This window comes from Cupressus sempervirens, chromosome 5 (assembly GCF_028749045.1).
Source record: "Cupressus sempervirens isolate cs-2001-9-10 chromosome 5, ASM2874904v1, whole genome shotgun sequence".
NCBI lineage: Eukaryota > Viridiplantae > Streptophyta > Pinopsida > Cupressales > Cupressaceae > Cupressus > Cupressus sempervirens.
In genome coordinates this window covers 134012751-134019669 of record NC_143122.1, presented here as the reverse complement: position 1 = coordinate 134019669, position 6919 = coordinate 134012751, and positions in this window count along the sequence as shown.

Genomic DNA, 6919 nt, shown 5'->3' with positions numbered 1-6919 from the left:
AATTAGAAGATATAAAATTTGTGAAGTCTATTTTTAGCAAAATCTGAGTATTAATTATATCTATTTTTATTTCCATTCAATATATCACTTGTATCAGCTTTTTCATTGAAGTACAAAATGCACAACTGCTAATTATAAGTTAAATAAACAAATATGCAGGTTTAGGAATATGTTTAGCTCTTTCAATGGAATTAATGGATGTATTATATTGTAAGTTTAAAATAATATTTTATTTATTAAGTCGATAGGCTTATATATGGGAGGATTTTACATTTTATGACTGAAAAATTGTCACTCTTTCTCAGATTTTTATATTTTCCAGTAAAAATAATCTTTCTTTTATTACTCACTTTCTAATTATTTCTATGTATCTTTTATATTTTTCAAAGTATAGTTTCAACTCATGTTACAAAAGAACTCATCATCTTCATCTTGGGAGAATTTGTTTATATGAAAAATTAAAGTCAAAATTTTGTTTCTACAATTTTTACAACCTTTTTTTTTACATAGTTTTCAAATGTGAAAGTTAAATTTCTTATTTCATTAGATTTTTCTTTTTCTTTTTGTATTTATGAAGCAACCAAACGGTAAGGCTTGAGTTTAATGGAGTAGATTTACATAAACATAAAGCTTTTCAATTAAATTGTCAATTAAATAAATAATCATGCTAAATACTTTGCATTATCAAAATCATGTAAAGCTCATCAATATTGAATATTTTTTAGTCTATTTTTTATAGGCTTTCTTTAGAACATGAAATTTGTGAACACATTATTATGATAAATCTTAAATATTTAGAGATGTAAATTTGGTTATTAATTTATATATTTCTTTGGAGAAGAAGAGTTCAATGGTTGATGAATTGGGTTTAGCTTTAAATTGGATGATTTTTGAAATATTTTTTAATGTTACTTTTTTATATTCAAAATACGTAAAGAAAATTTAGAATCAATATTGATAGATCGATTTTGTTTCATTTCTATAGAGTAGTCTATTTTATTGTATTTTTCGTAGGCAATACACTATTGCAATCACTTGCTCTTAACCAGTAATTAATATTTTCTATTTGAACCAATTGAGTTTAAGTATTTTTATTTTTATTTTTACTTCTAATGTTTATATGTAAATTTTTAAGTTATTAAAATTATTTTACTTTTGATTGGTATTTTGTGTCTTATAGGAGTAGATTTCTAGGAAGCACTATTTTATTTTAGGGCAAAATTTTAGGATTCATAAAATATGAAACCTATTAAACATATTTACTCAAAAATTACTTATAGAAAAATGTGTGTAGGTGTGTCTTATGAGAACATATATATAGTAAAATCTATAGAAAAGCTTATAAAAAATTCAATTAATAAATAATAATATTCTAGAAATCAAATATTTTTAAATTAGAAAAATCAAAACTATATTTTATCGTTCACTAATTTAACTTCAATAAAGTTAAATGATAATACTTATTGAACCTTCCTTTATTTCCATCCTTAATTTAATTTTAAATGTAATGTTTATTTCGGCCAAGTTTTATTGAGCCCTATTGATCTTGACTTTCAAGTTTAAATGATTAGGGTTTAATTAATGATAAAATTTAATTAAAGTTATATTATCAAGGTTATGTCTTTTTTAACTATACAAATTGGAAGGAATATGTCTAACATTGTTTAAGTTAACTTAAAAACTAAGTGGAATAACAAATTTTTTTTAAATGCTTATGACTAAGATTTAGAAAAAAAAAAAAGACGTAAGCTTGTATTTGCTTAAATTATAATAGTTTAATATCTTAATTAGAGAGAATAGTACATTAAAATTTAATAATTAATAACTATAAAATAATCAATTTATTTGATAGCAATGATATATTTAATATAATTGAATTGAAAATTTAACATTTTTCAAAATATCTTAGATAAAAAAAAAATTAATATTCAATTATTTTAAAAATTATCATTTTATTTTTAAAAATTATTTCATATTTAAATAATTTTAATATGAAAATATTTATCATTAAAAATAATGTAATGTTAGTTAGCAATTGATATTGTGTTTTATTTTCTCTAATTTAAGATATATTTAATTATCATTAAAATTGATTTCTAATTTAGGATATATAAATATAAATATAATGTTAGAATCTTAGCGTAATATTTTATTTTATTTTATTTTATTTCAAAACTCTTTAAAATATATTTGATCTCTTTTAAATTTTCATATACTCATGCTTTCAAAAATATTGCTTGATAATTGGGCTATGCTTCCTAGAAATTGTCTTTAATATAAGACCCCAAATGTATGAGCCAATTAAATTGAAGTAAAATAGTTTTATGAATTTTGTAAATAAAAAACTTACTATATATACATTAGAAAATATAAAAATCAAAATCTAAAATAAACATACTTAGATATGATTAGTTGAAATAAAAAATATTAATCACTATTTAAGTTGAAGTGATTGCATACAACAAATACAATAATTCTAAAAAATTAGATTTAAGACTATGCACACAACATAAAAATATTGCCTAGTAAGAAAACAAAGTTTTTTCCCTTGAAATTGATAAATAATTGTTTTCCTTAATAAATCACATGTAATACACAACTATTTACTACTATGGTTATTTTGTAATATATTTGTATAAAAAAAATTAAACTACAAACCTAGCTTACATAAAATAAAACATGGTTATTAGAGTAGTAATTAAAAAATAATAGTAAAATTTTCATTTTCATTTTCAAGATTGTTTATTTTACCTATCGATATAATAATCACATTTTCTAATATATTTTATTTTTTAACAATAATAATTTATTTATTTCACTTACTTTTTTCTTTTTTTTGAAGTACAAAACTTAAAATAGATAATTATAGAAGAATTAGAAAGATAGAAAATAAAAGAAGATAAAGACTTACACCAAACTATCAAATCACTAAAAATCTAAATTGATCCAAATTAATGATGTAAGAGAATTTTATTTATCAAAATTATATATTTATAAATTAAAAAGTTGGAATGTAAATTATTACCATATGGAGAAAATGTGCTCTGTTAGGGTTTATACAGCTTCCATTTGAGCCCTCATTGGCCTATCATACTGCATTTACTATGGGAATAGTTTTCATTTATAATGGCCTCAGCCTTCTTCGGCTTAGAAATTGATATTGGAGTTGAAGTTGCTACTGTTGGAGAGAATGGCACCACCATACAAATGATCACGCAAGTTCCTACCCAAGGATTTCATGAGCAAATTCCTCTCTTGATATTGTTTTGAATGTCAAGGAGTTTGATAGTGCATGAACTTGGTTCGAATAGCAAACCCTCATTAGCTATTTTGTGGGTTGCACTCCTTTTGAAAGCATGCTATGGGAATGAGTTTATAAGGTTTAGATACTTTGGCATGTTCTCCTTGAAGGGGTTCAAAGCCTTACCAAAGGTTTTTTTCCTCTTTCACTTCGGCAACTTGAGCCAAGTTGAACATGTGTTTGTTCGAGGTCCTTGGACTATTAGGTCCTCCCTCTTGGTTTTTCAATGTTGGTCACATGATTTTTTTATTTCTGATGATACCACTCTTAAGGTCCCTATTTGGGCAGAGTTCCCTGGATTGCCTATCTTAAGCTGGTCATTTTTGTCAGCCATTGCACAAACTGTCGACAAGGTTGTTTTCCTTGAACTGTACAAGTTTTTCAATGCTCGGCCCTAGCGTAAGGTTTGTGTTGAGGTCAACCTATCTAGGGACCTCAAAGACTCTGTGGATATCTAGATTGGTGGTACCACCTTCACTCAAACAGTGCTTTACCTAAACCTTTAGAATACCTATTATCGGTGCTAGTCTGCTAAACATAAGATTAGGGATTGTCCTTTGTTGGACAACAACCATCCACCCATTTCAGAAGCCAAGCTAGCTACAACGGCTAAGAAAGATGAATGGACTATGGTGGTGAAAAAATAAAAGGGTTCGGTTGTGGCTAAGGCAAGCTCTTTTCTTGTGGATAATGGTAGACCTAGCTCAAGCCTGGTTCAACCAGAGCCTATAATATCCCCCTCCCAAGATAATTATATATATAATTATACTAAATTATGATTTAAAAATACTAAGATATACTATAATTGATTGATTAATTAAATAAAATAGTAAAATATAATTTACATAATAATAATGATATAAATTATTATTCAATATATTATAAAAATATATAAAGAATGAAAACTTACAATATATAAATGAGTCAATATTATGGGAAACATCAATAAATTTTATAGCTAAATATGATATATTATAATATATGTGGATAATATATATTATTGGGTTAAGTGAAAATAATGATGGATCTTATATAGAAATGACTGTTAGAAAGACATAAAATAATATATATAAGGAGAAAACATAATTAAATGAGGAAAAATAGGGATTGTGGACATGGCATCAAGGAGCACTATTCAAATGAACACATATTATTAGCACCTGAAGAGTGAACTGAGTATTTTGTTGACATATGTAGCAAGAATTGATAAATCATTTTACAGACATGAATGCACCAAGAAGAGTTAACAAGGAGAGTATAAAATGGAAGCAAGCAGACAACAATACAAAGGAGGCCTGAGATATTATATGGAAAATGAATGGTGAAGGTGGCATGGACAAACATAAGATGACAAGACAGACACATAGGGAAGAGCCAAATTTTTTTTTAAAACCTAACCCTAATAAGTTGATCCTAAGCACCCAAAGTCATAATAAGGAGAGAAGGCAACAATACAAACAAGGAGGATAATAGTAGATGAATAAATTAAAAATTTCTATCATTAGTAATCCATGTAGGCATACAAGTCAACAATTAGACATTGGTATATAGTGTCAAAAAATATGGAATAGACGACTAGTGCACAACAAGAGGGAGAGTCAGAAAAAATAAGTTGAATATGATATTCAGAAAGAGTTTAGATTAATTAGAAGAAGAAATGAGAAGCCATGCCAAATACATAATACCATAATTTCTTAACTTGGATGATAACAAGAAATAAAGACTATCACTAGGCAAACATAAGCAAGCAATAAAAAGAGAATAAAATGGCAGACCAATAGCATTATAGTAACTTCAACAACTAGGAATAGGATACATGGAACAAGACAAATAAAATTATACTAAGATACTAGTAGCATGCAAAGAATTTGATCCTAGTGAACATGCTTAGGTTATAATAAAACTCAATTTGATTAGTAAAAATGTAGTCTCCAGAATGATACTTCTTTGTCCTCTCAACATATACAAACAAGTTCATATATTCTTATAATCCACATGGCCATGAATCTTAGTAGGATAATGTGATTCTTATAAAAGACAAACAAATATGGACACAGAATCACTAGTGAGGTGCAGGAAAGAAATTTGATATATCTTGCATAGATGTCCTTGGCAATGAGAGGATTTAAACAAATTGTCAAAAGACGCATATATTTACATAGTGAATAATAGTACAGTCTAACAAATGATAATAGATATATGTGTCTAGACAATATATAGTCTTTCCCTTCTGAGAGTAAATGAGATGTCAAAGATAAGATCAATTTGAGTATTTGTTATTAATAGTATAAGAATGCTACTAAGAGTTGTTACCAATGGATGGGGATATATTAGAGATGTTATAACTAGAGACCAAGTAATAACTTGGTAGAGGGCATTCATTTGAATGTTAGGATTCAACGTAGGATCCTAGAGAGAGATCTAAAGAGAATCTCTTAGAGATAATATATATATATTGTAGTGGTCAAACATATGCATATGTCAGAGATGAGAGACTTGGTAGAGGTGGGATCTCTACCAAGTAGTGTTACCAGAGATCCTGAAAAAGGCCTTATGAAGATGCTCTTTATATGAAAATTTTCTAATCGAGATGAAATTCTCACTAGAGGGTTAGGTGATTTGAGAAGAGTTTCTTCCGAGGGATTAGGATGGGTTAAAGGGGATAGTATTTATATTATTAGTTCAATATTTCTAACATTTTTTTATACATTTTTTTCTATTGTACTGACAAATGGATGTAGGCTACAACACTCAAACCTAATATGAAAGAGGGGACATTACAATGGGGGGTAAAAGCACAAACCTATGTCACTCTTTTGTAAAGGAAAAGGCTAGAAAAAGTATAACTGTTCACCTTCAATGACATAAAATTGGTATTATTATTTTGAATTTGAAAATGAAATAAACTAATGAAATGAGTAGAAATGGATGAAGTTTACGGTTATAATTTTTAATAATTATTTGGAATAAAAATTGATATATTTTCCTAATTTTTATAGATAATTATTTAGCTGTTGAAAAACACTAAAAATTAGGCATCTAGTTCCCACCACAAAACTATATGAAAATAACTTAGTCTATGTTATAGATAACATATATATCTAGAACAACCAAAACTAAAAAAATCGTCTTTAGACCTATATTTTCTCTTTTATAATGATTGAAATTTCAACTCACTTGAAATCAATAGTTTTCATCTCCCACCACATTTTTAAAACAAATCTATTCTAACCAAGAGAAAAATTGAGGACTCTCTCCTCTAGAATGTTATATAATTTTTAGATTTTTTTGATATGATTTAATATTTCTTTTCTTTCTCAAAACCAACATCTTTTTGAGTGTAAAAATATGTTGCAGAATTTTATTACAATATACTATATCTAATTAAAATACTATAAAATCTATATGAGAATATTCTTGACTCTGAGCTCTATAAAATGGTGTTTATATGTTATTAAAAAAATATCATAAAAAATAGTAAGAGTTATTGAAACACCACTTTTCTAAAATAATTTTATTTCTTTAGTAATTGGATACAAACTAGTATAAAACATGCATTTAATAGATATTTCCAATTGGAAAAGTGTGAGACCATATATAACTTAGCTAGAATGAATA